This window comes from Felis catus, chromosome B1 (genome assembly GCF_018350175.1).
Source record: "Felis catus isolate Fca126 chromosome B1, F.catus_Fca126_mat1.0, whole genome shotgun sequence".
NCBI lineage: Eukaryota > Metazoa > Chordata > Mammalia > Carnivora > Felidae > Felis > Felis catus.
This window is the reverse complement of record NC_058371.1, coordinates 22,622,621-22,640,720: the sequence shown is the minus strand read 5'-3', so window position 1 is coordinate 22,640,720 and position 18,100 is coordinate 22,622,621. Positions and strand designations below refer to the sequence as shown.

At 39.6% G+C, this 18,100-nt stretch overlaps 1 long non-coding RNA gene across 1 annotated transcript in view; it reads right to left on the bottom strand.

Annotated features, from left to right (window-relative positions):
• Positions 1–402: 402 nt before the first annotated feature.
• LOC123384785 overlaps positions 403–18,100 on the bottom strand; it is a 162,511-nt gene continuing 144,813 nt past the window's right edge. The window contains exon 3 of the long non-coding RNA XR_006596346.1: positions 403–1,079. This is a non-coding gene — a long non-coding RNA (uncharacterized LOC123384785). The remainder of the gene's footprint in view (positions 1,080–18,100) is intronic.

The window sequence follows — 18,100 nt, the reverse complement described above, 5'->3', positions numbered from 1 at the left end:
TGTTTTCCTGTTTAATATTTTCATCGAATTCTAATTTCTCAGTGGCCTTTGGGTAGATGGGGACACCTATTATGATCTGTACTTCTATTATCTCAATTTAATATTTTCTCTCCTTCCCCAAAGCCAGTCAAGAATGCAGCAAAACAGAACAAAACTGATATGAAAAAGCCACTGAATTTACAAATGGGTAGCTTGTACCCAGAAACTTCTAAGACACAATAATGAGAGGCCCACGCAATCATCACATGAAACCTGAGACTGCAAGAATCAATCATAGTAGCCCAGAGACAGGTGGATCACTGGTCGGTACTCCTGATTATAATATTCTAATTATAGTGCCATATCTACACACCCAACGTTATTAGAACGGTTTCCCAGCTAGTTTTGGTATAGCCCCAGTCTTGTTCAAACAAAAACATTAACAGAAAGCACAAAGATTTTCAGGCACTTCAGTTTTAGTGAAAAACCACTTATTTTTTAGTGGAATAAAACATGTTATACGTGTACGCTATACAGAACCAATTGTATTTGCACAACCATTAAAAAAATAAAACATATAGCCGCATAGATTTAAGAGCACAAAATAATGTAAGGCACTAAGACGCAGTTAATCATATCATGTAAGAACATCTCAAAATTTCCCAGTTTGAATATGCCATTTATTTGAAAACCAAGCCCAAACAAAACCTATATAAATTTGTTTGACAAACAATAAAGCAAATGAAAGGCACTCATTCAGAATATTTGAGGAAATGCCATGACTGCCTCTTTGAAATTCTAGTAGGTGTCATCTGGGCCTTTGGCAGACTTTAACTGTCTCATCTTCTTAATGTGTCTCGAGGGGGGAAGAGTCTCCCAGAGACAGTCCTGCAAAATGAAGCCAATTCCTGTACAGAGGTAAACTCCCACTGAGAGAGCATTACGTTTTTCTGAGCCTTATGCAAGGGCAGATCAGTTAACAGTAAACAAGCTTCTTGGAAGCCAGGCATTCCACTGAAAGTTCTCTTCAGCTGCAGATTTTTTTAGCAGATTTTGACATCTTTACCAGGTCCGGGGTCCATGTGGCTCTCCTACAGACCCTAAACGTAAAATGCAGAAGCTATTTTTCAATTCAGAAAGGAAAAACACCACTTAAATGGAAATTGACGTCAAGACAGTAAATTACTCCTTCAGAAAGTAAAAACGTATAGTTCTCCCCCCCCCCCCCCCCCCCCATTTAAAGCATCCTGGCACTACATTGTATTACTCAGAGTGGTAACTCGAGCTGGTTCCGCAAAACGGAGGGGGGGATGGATATTTAGTGTTGTATCTAACCAGAAACCAGACCCCAGCACAGGTGGGGATAGATCTAGATAGAAGAACCCCTGATCCAAGTATTCTAACAACATACGGGCTATCTTGGTGTTTCCCACACCTGCTGCTTCTGCCCGGTTGGCCTCATGGTCACAGACTGGCTTCCCTACAAGACCTCAGAAGGACACGGTCTGAAATCTCTAGGTTCATTCTTATAACTTGAGAAGACACGGATGGAGAATCTTTCTCCCTGAAATGCGTCTCTTCCTTGAACCATCTACTGTGGCTAAAGTGATTGGAGACTATGATGGGCATCACTTAGGTCCCCTCCCTGAGGCACTGGGGCAAACTACTGATTGGCAGTCTTCATCAGAAGCATCTGGTCAGAGTAGGGGTGGAGGAGCTACCTGAAATAAAGTCCAATCCACGTAAAAATATTCATACGCATATATGAAGTCCTTAAAGTTTACACAATTTGTGCTTTTCGCAATAGAACAATATTTTTTAAAGCAGTGTTCCCTAAAGAACTTGATCACTTAAAAATTCTGTGGCCATCAGGGTACCTGGGTGGCTCAGGGGGGTAAGCGTCCGACTTCAGCTCAGGTCATGATCTCGGGGGCTGTGAGTTCCAGCCCCGCGTCGGGCTCTGTGCTGGCAGCTCAGAGCCTGGAGCCTGCCACAGATTCTGTGTCTCCCTCTCTCTCTGCCCCTCCCCTGCTCATGCTCTGTCGCTCTGTCCTTTAAATATAAATAAATGTTAAAAAAATTAAAAAAAAAATTCTTGTGGTCTTGTGTTTCTGAGGCCAATGATAATGGCTACTTTTCAGGCTAAACTGAAACAAGCTGGTTCTTATGGTTGTTTTTCAAGTTATAAAAGGAGATACATATTTCAAGAAAGAGACTTGAGAAAAATCCTAATATAGGAGCCCCAAGTCTGGTTATACCTCCAGGACATTATTTTTGTATTCCTAAAAAGTCCTGTCTTGATTCATACGCCAGCCCATAGACTACACTGGCCTTGCCGTGACCTTCCTTACGGCCTGGCATGCCACATTTTCAAAATAACTCCAGTGTGTGGTCCCTCCCGAGTAAGCCAAGACTGCCAGAAAGCACCTGGCCTTTTATCTAGGGTACAGAAAAGTGAGTTAATTGAAAAAGCAGGATGCCTTTCCACTCTTCCAATATTCCTGCCTTTTTAAACAACTCAGGCAAGAACTAAGTTAATTAAACAGAGAAAGTAGTCCTCGTTCTTCTAATTTTCCTAGAGGTTCAAGAACTCCATAATTAGCAACGGCTATGTGAGAATAATGAGGGTGCTTGCCTCTTCAGCCACTGCCTCTTCCCTGTTGGATTAGGAGACAGTCACTCTCTCCCCTCCGCCAGCTTTCAGTCCTCTCCATCCAGACCCTAACAGATCCTGGCTGTTTGTATTCTTGGCCCAAGATAAAAATCTCCCAGGCCTTCCAACTGACCCTCTATGCTTTAAAGGGCTCCCATGTGGTTGATTGCAAACAAGCGACTGTTTCCCTTCCTTTTATTTAAGCCTGTTGACAGTGTTCCCGCTGCTGTTTGAGCTGTCCTTGGTGATGTGCTTCAGAGATGGAGTATTAGCAAACGCGACACAAAGGGAGGCTTGGAAAGCCTGTACAATGGGGCTTCCCTCTAGTGTCCTGAGCCACCATGGGGCTGAGCCCAAGTTATAGAGTACGATCATCTTTGTTACCCCAGCTTATAACCAGACACATTGCAGAAGCAGTGGGGGTCTAGCTGACTGCAGTCACATGTGTGAACCCAGCAGACTGCAGTAGAAAAACCAACCAAACCAGCCTAATTTGCCAACTCACCGAATCATAAACGAAAGACATGGCTATTGCGGCATTTCTAAATTTTGGTGTGGTTTTTACATAGTGATAGATCGTTGGTAAACAGCGCTATTATTCCTGATCAGCAATGGGGGCCCTAGAACCATGTGACTCAGGGGACCCTGTGACTTGTAATTTCTCCTTCCCATTATCCTAAGCCTCCCTCAGTGGCCGTGACCCAGTGGACACTACAAATACATTTCTCTGTTTAGGGGTGCCCTCCAACTCTCTCATAACCCCTACCGCCCCCCACCCCCACTAAGGAAAAAGCTGCAAAACAGAGAGTGAACAAGAATAGGCTAATAATGGAAAAGGAACCATAATACAAAAGTGGGAGTGAAAAGCCATATGGAAATTCGGGAAACAAATTTGAAAATTTAAAGGAATATGATGTGCCACAGGTCTAGTGCACTTTGAAGGAAAAAGTAATTCTAATGTTAAACTTTCTCAGACCACAGACACAGATGGAAATCTCTCTAACTGTAAATATTGGGATACCTTTAACATCAAAATTATATATGATAGGTAAAATAAATACAGACAAACTTTATCTAAAGGCATTATACTTTATGTCTCAATCATTATTAGTAAAGTATTAGCAAGTAGAATCCAGCAGTGAATCAGATGATGATTGTATTAGTTTCCTATGGTTGCCTCAACAAAGTACCACAACTGTATAACACTGCCTAACAGAAATGGATTTTGGAGGCTAGAAATCAAGGCACTGGTGGGGCTGCACTCTTTCTGGAGCCTCCAGGGAACAGCTTCCGGTCACAGTCCTTGGCTGTCCTTGACTTGGAGACACAGCATTCCAATCTAACCTCCACCTTCATGCAGGTCTTCCTGTGTGCACAGGTCTGTCTCTACTCTTCTTTTTCTAAGGGCATCGGTCAGAGTGGCTTGAGGTCCCGCCTAAGGGTCTCATCTTAACTTGACTGCATCTACAAAGACTCTTTTTCACAGGTATTGGAATTGGGACTTTAAAATCTCATTTCGGGGGGCGCCTGGGTGGCTCAGTCGGTTAAACGTCAGACTTCAGCTCAGGTCACGATCTCGCGGTCTGTGAGTTCGAGCCCAGCGTTGGGCTCTGGGCTGATGGCTCAGAGCCTGGAGCCTACTTCCAATTCTGTCTCCCTCTCTCTCTGCCCCTCCCCTGTTCATGCTCTGTATCAAAAATAAATAAAACGTTAAGAAAAAATTAAAATCTCTTTTCGGGATACAACTCAACCCATAGCAATGGTATTATAAGCCAGCAGACTTAATTCAGTAATGCAGGAGTGGTTCAATATTATGAAATACAACAAAAAGTTCTCACAACAAACTAAAATTACATGATAAGATGAATAAATACTGAAAAAGCAAATGATATAAAAATAACCATTTCTTTTAAAATCTCTAAGAAAAACAGCAGGAGTACACTTTTAAAAGTATGGTAAAAATTACTTACTATATCAGTCACAGGTATTATTTTGAATACTGCAACACTAGAAGCATGTAACTAAAATCAGGGTGCAGAAAGAGGTGGGCTCGAACTCCATTATAAGATTATTTTGGAGCTATCAATGAATTCAGCATGCCAGAAATTAAAAATAGGAATATACATTGCAAAAGGAAAGATTTTGCTTTGCTTTTTTTTTTTACCTAATGTTTATTTATTTTTGAGAGACAGAGAGAGAGAGAGAGAGAGAGAGAGAGAGAGAGAGAGAGAAAGAGAGCACGGCAGATGCAGAGAGAGAGGGAGACACGGAATCCGAAGCAGGTTCCAGGCTCTGAGCTGTCAGCACAGAGTTTGACACGGGGCCAGAACTCACAAACTGTGATATCATGACCTGAGGTGAAGTCAGACACCTAACTGACTGAGCCACCCAGGAGCCCCGAGCTTTGCTTTTCTAATGATATGTTTGCATCTCTAGAATACAGCTAGTTTAAAACAAGTAGACAAAAGGACACAACTGAAAGTCTTCCATAATTAGTAAGAGATTTTGGTAAGGCAACATCCTGAAGCAGAACCCCCTAGGGGATGCTGTCATTGTCTGATCGTAGCTGAGCTCAGCAAGAGAACTGCTCAGCTAAGCCTAGCCTAATTAATAAGCAATATTATAATATACAATTTCCAATATCAATACATGTTATCTACACTAAGTATCTGAAAATGGAAATGCAAAAATATAAGAAAATGTACTCACAATAGTTAACAAGACTCATGTAAGAAAAAAGGACTCATAAGAAAAAAAACTATATATAATAATATTGAAGTAAATAAGTTCTGAAGGAACTAGAAAGATAGGTATCTTCTCAGAGCAGAAGATTTAATATTTAGAGAATATTATTTCCCCCCCAAATTAATCTAGACATTGAATGCAATTTCAATTAAAATCCCCCAAAATGATTATTTTTGGAATTGGACAAAGCTATTTTACATTTCATATAAAAGTATAAATGTTTAACCATAGCAAAGGGAATTATGAAAAGAAAAGTAAAAAGGACTTTTTGTACCAGACATTTGAAAGAACTATGAATCTACTGTAAGGAAATCAATATCATATTACTCACAGAATAGATACTAGATCAACAGAATAGATCATTCAACCTATCCCCCTCTATGTGAAAGTAACAAAGGAAAACAGTGTTACATTGATCTGGAGAGAATAAAACCAGCTATGTAATAATGGCACTGACACAACTCTATCTTCCTTTGATGGGGGGGGGGGATATATATATATATATATATATATATATATATATCGCAAATACAAAAACAACAAAATAACAAAAATAACAAAAACAGATCCTACTAACACAATCTTGGGAAAGAGAATCCTTCATAACCAAGTCCAAAATCCAGAAGCTCTAAAAGATAAATAACTATAAAAAGTTCAAGTGTAAAGGCTGTATAGAGAGTTACAATATTTCTATAAACAAATGGAATTTTCCTACATATAAATGGAATTAAAGTTTGGAGAAAAAATAGCAAAAGCCAACTTGGAAAAATACTTCCTGTAATAAAAATTTTAAAATACAATGTAGCTCATCTAACATGCTGAGCAGTATTCTAACCTCTTTATATGCATTACATCATTTATTCCTCATAGCAGCTCTTTTAAGAAGGTGCTAATCTTCTTAAGCCCACTCATAGTATCTCATTTCTAATCGTAAGGCTTCAGTGACTGGGGTGGCTCTCCATTACTCCACAATGGAGTCGGAAGTTACTCTGAAATCCAGAGTCCTTTCCAGTGATCCAATTTCCCTGGGTGGTATTATCTCCTGCTATTCCCTTGAACTTACTCTGGGTTTCCCTTTCTTTTATGCCCTGACTTTGGCAATAAATTTTGCTTGGGATACTTCAGGTATGACTTGAAATGGGATGGTTTTACAGGTTCTATTTTTTCCATATTATCTTCCCTGATCTCAGATCAGGTATAATCTCACCTCTATTCAACTCCCTTAAGGCTTTTGTTTTGTATGTGCAGTGAATTTCTTAGTGTGGAATAAGTTCTTTGATAACAAAGAACACATATTACTTATCTCTGAAGTGTTTAGAAAGAATAATTGCTTGAGCTATAGCTATTGAACCCAATAGATTAATGAAGAAAAAGGAAGGCTTTTGCTAGGTTTACCAGTTTTTTTAACTCAGAAACTTTCAGTGGCTTCTCAGAGCCTATATTGGAAACTTTGTAGCAGGGAATACGAAATCTGACACAATTTACTATTCTAGTCTTTTATAGCTGTACTTTTTAAACAATTTTTTTAAATGTTTTTTTTTAATTTATTTTTGAGACAGAGAGGACAGAGCATGATCAGGGGAGGGGCATAGACAGAGAGGGAGACACAGAATCCAAAGGAGGCTCCAGGCTCTGAGCTGTCAGCACAGAGCCCGACGCGGGGCCCGAACTCACGGACCGTAAGATCATGACCTGAGCTGAAGTTGGACGCCCAACTGAGTGAGCCACCCAGGCGCCCTATAGCTGTACTTTTTATATGAATTCCTTCCCATTTAATTATTTATATTCCCTTAAATACATGGGCATTTCTCAACCTTCTTCCATTTGTGATTCTGTCTCTTCTCATATTCCATTAATTTTTGGGGGGCAGAAATTGCGGGATATATTTCAGTATTTTTAAGACTATACAGTGCAGGGACACAGTGAGTCCTCAAAAATATCTCTTGAATCACTCAGTGCTGTTTCACCAATCCGTAATGCCTTCCCATCTGCTCTTTTGTGACCACAATTCAATGAGCTCCTCAAAGTTCAGTTCAAATACTCTGTTGACCTGTGAAGCTTTCTCTGGCCACTCCACCTTGAAGTAATTTCACATACCTCTCAAATGTAAACGCATTACGTGTCACTTTAATTCAAAGACTCTGAACCCAACCTCAGTTGATACCTTGCTTTCCTATGATTTAGACACATCTTCCACATAGTAGACAAGCATCTTGAGAATCAAGCCATCACCCCTGTCTCTTCATTTTCCATGTCTGACCAATGACAACACTTGGCCCAAGGTCAACATCCCTCCTATTCCAATGACTGAACTGAGGCTCCATCATTTCCAGGATCACATGGCACATTGTTTTTCTTATGATTTCCTGTGACACCTTAGTTTTTCCTATTTTTTTTTTTTTGTCATTACATACATGCATCATTTTTTCCTATAAAGCCAAAAGGTCTAAGACACCAGGAGAGCTTGGAATGAGACGGTCTTTATATTCTTCCTTTAAATTTTTTTTTTTTAATTTTGGAGAGACAGAAAGAAAGAGAGAGCACAAGTCTGTGTGCAAGTGGGGGCAGGGCGGGGGGGGGGGAGAGAAAGAATCTTAAGCAGGCTTCATGCTCAGCATGGAGCCCAAGGGGGGGCTCCATCCCATGACCCTGGGATCATGGCCCAAGTGGAAGTCAGGAGTCAGATGCTCAACTGACTAGGCCATCCAGGTGCCCTAGTCTTTATATTCTTGCAATACCTGATGTAGTGGGTAAGAGGAAAAGCACTACATATTTATTTAGTAAATATGTACCACTTAGTAGACATTTGCTGATAATAGGTAACAATTTATCCTTCTAGTTTGTTACAGTTACTCTTTTTTATTTGAATTCTTTCCAGTTCAATTGCTTATATTCTCTAAAATACATATTTTTCTAAACTTCCTTCCATTTATGGTTTAAATACTGGCCTTACGTAATTTTGTATTTTCTTAATTCTTCTACAAATTTATTATTCTTTTATACATGCCAAAGTGTTAATAACTCCATATGTATATTTTCAGATTCTATTTTAATTCTGTATTAAAAGTTTCCATCATGTTCAAGATCATGACTTTTAGACTCACAGCTTTTTAGTCTTTCAGTCTTAAAGGACATGAGCTTGGCCATATTAGAACTTCCTAAATAGGCATTAAGATAGAATTCCAAGATATGCAAATGAGCTTTTTTAATATTTTACCTTGCATAATTTAAAAATATGATGATAATTATATAAGGCAAACATTTAAAAATACATTATCATTATGTCATAAGAGTATCAGGAACCAGGAGACTATCATTCTGTTTTCTAACCTGCTTATGTGGATTTTGTCAAGTCATTAAACTTGTTAGATTTGTTGCTTTTTGTATGGAGATAAAAAATAGGGACTCTGGGGGCGCCTGGGTGGCTCGGTCGGTTAAGCGTCCGACTTCGGCTCAGGTCATGATCTCACAGTCAGTGAGTGTGAGCCCCGCGTCGGGCTCTGTGCTGACAGCTCAGAGCCTGGAGCCTGTTTCAGATTCTGTGTCTCCCTCACTCTCTGCCCCTCCCCTGTTCATGCTCTGTCTCTCTCTGTCTCAAAAATAAATAAACGTTAAAAAAAAAAAAAAATATATATATATATATATATATATATGTATATATATATATATATATATAGGGACTCTGCCTTTGTTCTTAGACTGGTGTAACACACTATGACTGCTTGTAAACAGAAAATACCAAAATTTTATAATAGACAAGATGAGTTGTTTCTAACAAGCTTTCTTCTAACACTTAGTATTTTGCAAGATGCTAACGAGTATTTTTTTTAAATGTTTATTTATTTTTTGGGGGGCGCACGAGTGGGGGAGGAGCATGAGAATGAGTGGGGGAGGGGCAGAGAGAGGGAGGCACAGAATCTGAAGCAGGCTCCAGACCCTGAGCTGTCAGCACAAAGCCTGATAGGGGGCTCGAACTCACCAACCAGGAGATCATGGCCGGAGCTGAAGTTATATGCTTAACCGACTGAGCCACCTAGGCACCCTGAGTTGTTGTTGTTGTTGTTGTTTTTGAATAAAAGAAAAATAAATTGGTCATCTATGTTTGAGAAATGCTATATTTTATATTTCACCTCTGGAAGTTGACAATTTATTGGGATCATTAAAGAGTACAAACTTGTTTACTAAAAAGACCTGCTTAACTTTTTGAAACATCACCTTTATCCAACTTTTTTGACCAAGAGATGTCTTTTGCTTTTTTGTTTGTTTGTTTGTTTGTTTTTGAGTGACATCTATGGATACTTGGAGGAATTAATGTTTTTCCACACCCAGTTTAAGCAAGTTTGGACTGGACACTAAAAATTTAACATTTCATTAAAAATAAAAAAAAAAGTGAAACAAAAAACTAGCAAGCACGTACTCGCTAATAAAACATTCAAAAATGCAAATTAGAATCACTGTCTGTATAAATCACCGTTAGGGGGTTAGTTTTATAAGTTGGGGAAATATTCTAACTCTTTTTGGCCCCAGTGGTGCTCTATTCTTTGCTGAGAAGTAATTTTCTCAATGACACCCTTGTGGCCGGAAGGAATTAATGCTCTGCGCAACATACTTAATACATTCCCAGGATGTAATTTACACACTGCAGTAATCTGGATGAGTATGTAGCTTTTTCTGGCTTCTCTTAAATCTATAAAACTTTGAATGATCCACAAAAGGCAAATTATCAAGCTGTACATGCTAACAATTAACAATTTAGTGCAGATAAAAAAAATTTTTTTTTGACTGTGAACAGTTACATGGCTTTATAAAACACACATACAAAAATCGTATCTTACATGATTTAAATAAGATTTTGGAATTATTTGAGAAATTTTCTCATTATTTTGATTCCTTGTGTTTGAACTTGGGAGAAGGAAAAAACTTTGGGGGTGACATCTTCATGCTCTGTGCATCTCAGAATTAAATTGGCTTCACTCAAGTCACACATGGGAAGCGCATTAGAAACCTATTTGAGGGGCACCTGGGTGGCTCAGTCAGTTAAGTGTCTGACTTCAGCCCAGGTCATGATCTCATGGTTTGTGGGTTCAAGCCCTGCATTGGGCTCTGTGCTGACAGCTCAGCCTGGAGCCTGCTTCAGATTCTGTGTCTCCCTCTCTCTCTACCCCTCCCCTCCTCATACTCTGTCTCTCAAACATAAATAAATATTGAAAAAAAAAAAAGAAACCTATTTGGATACATGGCAGTGGATAGGTTGAAGGATTACGTCCTATTCTGCACCTAAAGCTATAAGAAAGAGATAAATATGGGAGAAAATTATATTTATGTGGAAAACAAAAAATCTTTTTGTTTTATTTTATCCCTGCAGTATACCAAAACATAAACCGAGTATTTGCTTCTTTCAGTTCTTTTGAAAGAATTAATAACTACTTAAGTCACATTCAGGAACAGTGTCTTGAAAGTAGTTGTGCACTTTTTCTCTTCCTCAACTCTGCGAGGCATACTGGAGAATCCTGACAATAAAAGTTATTCCTTAGTGCAGACAGAGTTGAGCCTTTTTATTGAGGTTTATCAGAGGGAGGAAAACCTATTGAGTTTGAAAAAGCCTCACGGGTAATTCTAATTTGCCTACTGGAAGTGTGGGGCCCTTTTCACACCACTTTCTCCATTTCCACTGTGGAAAATCGGTGCTTTAAAGACGAGTGTCTCTCTGTGAGTATCGCGCTTAGTAAATGTTTATCGAGTGCATACGTGATGATTTGTTCCAAAACTTATCCCACAACACTGTTTTTTCATCATCACTCAAAACAAACAAATGAACAGACAAACAACAAAACACATTCAAAGTCTCCTACTTGGTTTTAGGTCAATTTGGGTCTCCTTGGACTGTTAGAAAAAGGTTTTCTTAACGTGGGCTTTTGCTACAGGAAGAGGAGTGTGGCACATGAACAGAATTATCTGAATGTGACCTTGTGAGTTCATGCAGGGTTACTGGACCAAGAAGTGCCTAGGACCTGGGCTGTCCCTTCTCCTATAGGAGGGTGGCCACGTCCAAGGAACTCAGTTTCCTATGGGAGCACAAGCTTCCTCCATTATTACCCTTCAGCCAGCACAGAAGACTGATGATGCCAAGGAACACAAACTCTCTGGAAGCAGAGCAGCTGATCACTCTTGTAAATAGCTTTCCTGACGCCACACAGTGTGCTTATTCCCTCAGTGACATGACCCCCTTCTTTAGAACCCACACTTTGTATCAGAATTTGCTGATCAGAGCCCATACTTTGTCCCTCAGAAGTTATAACGGTGGCAAACCTAAGAGATGAGGGGGAGACAGAGGGATCATGAATATTTTGGTCCTGACTGGGACTTTCTGAATTTTCTTTTTCCTTGATGAAGCCAATTCCTGTCTCTATACTGTGACATTGTGAAGAAATCAAAAAGGGACTTTCATCCATGACAAAGCAAAATTGAAACTATACATCAAAATCCACCTGAAATTCCTGCGTAGAATAAAGGCATAATCCAGAGAAAACTCTGAAGCAAAAAACAATATAAGACAAATAAAAATTCCGAACTCAGGGGTGCAACTAGGTTCAGAGTTCTGTAGACACAATGGAAGAGACTAGCTTCCGTTGAAAAGGAGTAATTATTCTGCCTAAATACTCAGAGACATAGACAGTACAGGCAGAATTAGGAAAAAGAGGAGGTAAGGGATGTGGGGAGTACAGGGGATAGGGAATACAGTCTCTCCTTGGCTAGAAAGACATGAAATTGAAAATCAGACATGGCAGTAAAAGTCTTCTTGAGAGAAACCATGGACACAGTTTTGTCTGCTACTTCCTTAAGCTCAATACCAGAATTTTTTTTTTCTGAACCAACCTAACACAACCATGTGAGCTGACAATGATAGACTCATATGGCAAATGGCTTCTTTTATTTACTTACTTACTTATATATTGATTGATTGATTGATTGGCATGCAATACAGAGAGAATTAGCAGCACCAACAGCCTGTCTTCCCGGTCTAGGAGTGTTATTCTCCATGTTGGATATCAAGGTTTATCCCCATAGCTTGGATATGCCTATTCATGGACACATTCATTGCTGCTTAACTCCTTTTGAACCAGCATAACTGGGCCCAAAATTTGGGTGCTTTTTTTCAGGGGGAAACAGGAAGTCCAGCTGGGTCTGAGAATCCCACGGAGATAAACAGGAAACACATGGCCTGTGACCAGGATCTAATCTCCTTATCATTTCCCTTTTCTTCGTACCATCAAAGACTGCAGTTTGCTTCTCGCTGTCTCATATCTCTCAAGGAGGTTATATTAGAAAAAGCCCCTAACTCTTTATGGGATCAACTGCTTTTGTATTTTTTAATTACAGGAATATTTAGCAACATCCAAAATTAAAACTTACTGTTTAACAAATGCTGATAAATACTACTGTTACTTCTGTTATCTGAAACACTAAAAACAATAATAATAATAATGGCAACAAGATTGATAATTTCTATACCCGCCCCCCTCCTCTCTCAGGGTAAGGAGGAATTATTTGGAATCAATGGAACTTAATCAGAGCTGATGTCACCCCAAATGCATGGGAATCGGAGAGCCAATTCTGACTTCTGTGGTGCTTAAAATATAAACAGGGCACAGAAAAGCATCATGTAGCTCTGGGCCCACAGTTCCAGAGCTTCTGCAGCTCAGAGGTCACGGACACTGGAAGGAGGTGGGTTCTACCTGAGGATTGGGGAAAAGTTGCCCCCAACACCTTTACCCCCCTTCTTGGGTCTATATTTAACTCACTTTGGAGGGTTTGACTGTGAAAGATACAGAAAGTGTCTGAGATGTTGGGAATTCTTCTCCATGCAAGTAAGGGACAGTTTTCTAAAGAAAGGAGTAGGAAACATCAGGCGAGGAGTTTTAAAAAAATAAAAAAAGAATAAAACAAACAAAACATAGAATCAGACCCATAAATACAGAGAACTGGCAGTTATTGGGGGGGCAGGGAGGGAGGCAGCTGGGCCAAACTGGTGAAGGGGGATAGGGGTACAGGCTTCTAGTTATGGAAAGAATGAGTCAGGGGAGAAAATGTACAGACAGCATAGGGAATACAATCAATGATATTGTAATAGTGTTGTATGGTGACAGGTAGTAGCTACACTTGTAACATGATGTACAGACTTGCGGAGTCACTGGTTGTGCACCTGAAACTCAAGTAACGTGTGTCAACTAAACTCAAATAAAATAAAAAAAAATTAAAAACAAATACAAAATAATAGAGGTGCCTGAGCGGATAAGACGTGTGGTGGGCAGAAAGGCTGTCCCCCTAAACACCTATTTCCAATGCCTTCTAATATGCTTTCCTGGGTTTCAGGGATTAGAAAGCTAATGAAAAAAAATCTATTTTTGAGATGCCCTCATTGTAAGGTCTTGGAAGTCATTTAATCCCTGTCCGTCTCATGAGCTGAGTTATGTGGAGTACAGAAAAGATGGGAGACCTCTATTGAGCTAGAGAGGAATGACAGTCATTGTAGCAACTTGATGCTTTGGCTGACCATTGCCTGCTTTGGCTGTTTCGTGATCCTGGCACAGATGGTTTTGTTCTGGAACTAGTACCCGTGGCGGAAGTTCTATGATCCTGTACCTGCTGGTCAGTCGTGGACATAGTCTCTCTCATGGTGGTCCAGGTCTGTGGTAAGGCACTGTTGGAGGTTCAGCCTACTGTCCACTTTTTTTTTCAGCCTCTATAACAATTCTGTGACAAATTTATACACTTTAATTAATTCTATTGGACTGGTTAGAGTGATTTAATTTGTCTAAAATTAAGAACTTGTTAGAAGATAGTTCTCCAGGGGCTTCTCACACTCCTTCTTGTCTTGTTGCCTTTGTTCCTTTCTATCATTTGAAATATGTCAGCATCATGTACAGCCTTGGGAGACACTAATCATATGGACTCTGGAACAAAGAAGAGGTATGCTTACTCAAAAAAAAAAAAAAAGCTGGCCATGTTGTGAAAGGCCCACGTTGCAAGACACGAAGGGTGACCTCCAGTCAACAGCCAGCAGGAAATTAGGTCCTCTAGCCCAATAACCTACAAAGGATTGTTCTGTCAACTGTAGGTGAGGGAGCCTGAAGTGGTTGCTTCCCAATTGAGCCTTGAGATGAAATCAACCCTGGGCGAAACCCTGATTGTGGCCTTGCAGGAGGCCCTGAGATAGAAGACCCCACTAAGCTGTGCGTTGTTTCCTGACCTGCAGATGCTGTAAAGTGATGTTGCTGCTTTAGGCTCCCAAATCAAGGGCCAATTTACTAGACAGCAGTGAAGAACCAACACACCCCCTCTCTGAGCCCCAGGTCCTGGGAGACAGATAGCAACCAAAACATAGAAGAATCTTGGATCTTGGAGTCATTTTGTAGAGATAAGCTGTCTGACCAGGAACACCTGTTCCATACTCTTCTATGACTAAGAATTTAATTGCTTAAGTCACTGAAATGTTTGGGTGGAAAAACCGCAGCTGGAATGACTTCTGGAAGAAAACTATCTGCCTTCTCTTCGTTGTTTTGCCATTTGCTCGGTATATTCCTGATCCGAATGCTGTGCCGATTTCCCCCCTACTTTCTCAAAATGATTCATTTGAATCTTTTCAATGTTTTCTCCTCTGCTGATTTGAAATTTACACATTCTACTTCTCTTTTTTCTAAGCCTTACCCTTAATCTGTTAATATATGTACGTAATGGGTGATTGAATAAGCAGCAGTCATAAATTGTAAACAGCAGGCAACTTTGTCTAACTCCTGCTACTCATTGATTCTATGAGGCAAGTTCACCCCTGTTCCTAGATAAAAATACAGGAAATTTGGGGCGCCTGAGTGGCTCAGTCGGTTAGGCGTCTGACTTCCGTTCAGGTCATGATCTCATGATTCATGGGTTTGAGCCCTGTGTCAGGCTCCGTGCTGACAGCTCAGAGCCTGAAGCCTGCTTCAGATTCTGTGTCTCCCTCTCTCTCTGCCCCTCCACCACTCATTCTCTCTCTCTCTCTAAGATGAATAAACATTAAAAAAAACCTTTTGAATGTTGTAGCTCTCATTCATGTTATTGTCTAGTGTTTCAGCTTATCTCTATTTGTAATCTTACCAAATTGGTTGTTGTCATTATCATTTTAGTTGGTCAAGGTTTATTAAGGTTTACCCACATGCTTCCCAATTGTTTTGTTTTGTATTACTACTTGCACTTATCACACTTTGGAAGGCTTCCTTGGGTCCCTTTCCAACATCACACCCCCAGCCCGCACCACTTTCCTCCTAAATTCTCATATGAGAGATCACTTTTGCCTATATCTTCCTCACTCTTGAAAGGTATTTTCACTGGCTATAGACTTTTAGATTATCATTATTTTCTCTCCACCTCTTGAAGATATAGTAGACACTGTAATCCGTGCCTAGTGAGTATCCACTTTTGCATTTTTTTTTCTTGCTGAAAGAATACTCAAGCCAAATGTCAGCTAAATATCTCCACCCCCAGACTTCATTGCTGCTAGAAGTGGACATTAGCACACTTCTTGGTAATCAGATGTAAGTGAAACACTACTTGTCATTTCTGCAGAAGGTTTTATTTGCATGGCGGAAAAAGACAGCCATTGCTGATAAAATCCTTCATTTATTCTTCCTGCCTTGGATGTGTCGTGACTTCTATAGCTATAGCAGCCGTCATGTGACTTTAAAATTACAAGCAGGAGGGTCCAATAGGATTTGAGAGGTCAACTCTGCACATCTGCTTTATATTAAGAAATCTTACAGGGCACCTGGGTCATGATCTCACAGTTGGTGAGTTCGAGCCCCACATCGGGCTCTGTGCTGACAGCTCGGAGCCTGGAGCCTGCTTCGGATTCTGTATCTCCCACTCTCTCTGTCCCTCCCCCACTCACACTCTGCCTCTCTCTCTGTCTCAAAAATAAACTTTAAAAAATGTTTTTAAAAAGTCTTATATTTTACACAATGTTATGTAGGACATTCCACATATGTTGACTTCTTTGTCCCTTGGCACTGGCTTTTCTCTCTCTGCTCTTCTCCTGCCTAGCAGGTTCCTTGTCATTCTTTCTGTAAGTCAAGTCCAAGTTCAAAATTCCCCCCTTTTGTAAATATTTCCTTGACTCCCTCAGGCAAAACAATTCCTTTTTTTCATCTGTGTCCTATCAACTTGTCCATGTTTGTATTAACATTTACCACACTTTATTGTAACTTACTCTTTGAGTCTGCCACTCAACAGATCGTTCGCTCTTTAAGAATACTGGTCATACTTTATTTATGTTTTAACACAAAATACGTACCTAATAATTGCTTATTTAATGAATTAATCTATGCCTGACGGGCCAGGCTGCAATGTCCAAATATTAATAGTATTATTCAGATTTTTTCCCCCTCTGGCTTTCTTTTGCTGAGTATGTTTTGTTTAATGGCTCTTACTGACAAATGAACATAGAGATTCTATAGTTACTTCGCGGTACAAATAATTCCTCCAGAAATCTCCTCAGGGATCACTGGAGAAGTTGTTGAGTATGCTCTTAATGAGCTCTCTGTTCCTGGACTACAACATAGAATGTTATGTTAATAACACTGTGGCTTAATTCTATTCTTTCCTCAAAATGCTGAGAGTGTGGGTATAAAGTTTCCTATAAGAGAAGAAATACTATTTTAACATCTGTTAGGCTCAAAGAATGATCCTCATTATTCAATGCAGAATTGGAGGAAAAAAACCAAGATAACGTTGAAGAAGATCATCTAGGAGCAAAGTGATTTTACCATTTCAAAACATTTTACTCTTTTACCATCGAGATTAACCAGGCTGCAGAATATTTTCCTTTTCCTTCTTTTTATGTATTTCAATGAGCTTTCTAAGTAGGATTTATTTCAACATTTGTTGAATTCACTCTCTTTTCTAGGATATTACCTAGGGTTTAAAAACCTCTTCGTGTATATACACGAGTGAGCCAGACTCTGGTGATAAGAGAACGTCTCAGAAAACACAAAGGCATCTTACTCGTAAGGGATTCATAACTAAAGGAGGCTGGTAAGACAGATGAAGAAGCAATCTAGTTAGACTAAAATAATTTAAACCCTGGCAGAGTAAAACCGTATTTGGAAAATGATACCTTGATACTATCAGACTGGAGTAAATTAAACCTATCATGACTTCAGACTGGGCATAAAATATTTCAGTCGTCGCTAGAGAAACGTTTGAGAGATTGCTAAACTCTCCTTGAGTTGTCATTCTGACATAGTATATACTCAAACTACAGATCCTTTAACTACACATGACATGTTTGATTTACTAGTTGCTCATATTTATTGGTTTTTATCTTCTACTACTGAAAAATATTTCCATTTTTCTGTACACATATTTTCCCCCAATATCTTATTTCTTCCTTGATCCATTCCAAATGTTCTTCTTTGTATACTTGCTTTAATTAAGGGGAAAGAAAACAACCTTCTGCTCTTTTTTTGTCTTCGTTAAAGTGGAAAATGCTACTTGAGGTGTTGCAAACTTACATCCCTCCAGGAGATTTGCCGGTGATATAGATGAGAGAGTGGCCCAACCAAGTAGAACTCTTGAGGAGTGGTTTTGTGGGGACTGGTGAGTCAAAAGAACACATACCTTATCTAAAGTCCATAAATGCCACTTAGCTCTTGCTATTTTCGGTGGAGTATGTGATTTTTCTCCAAACAG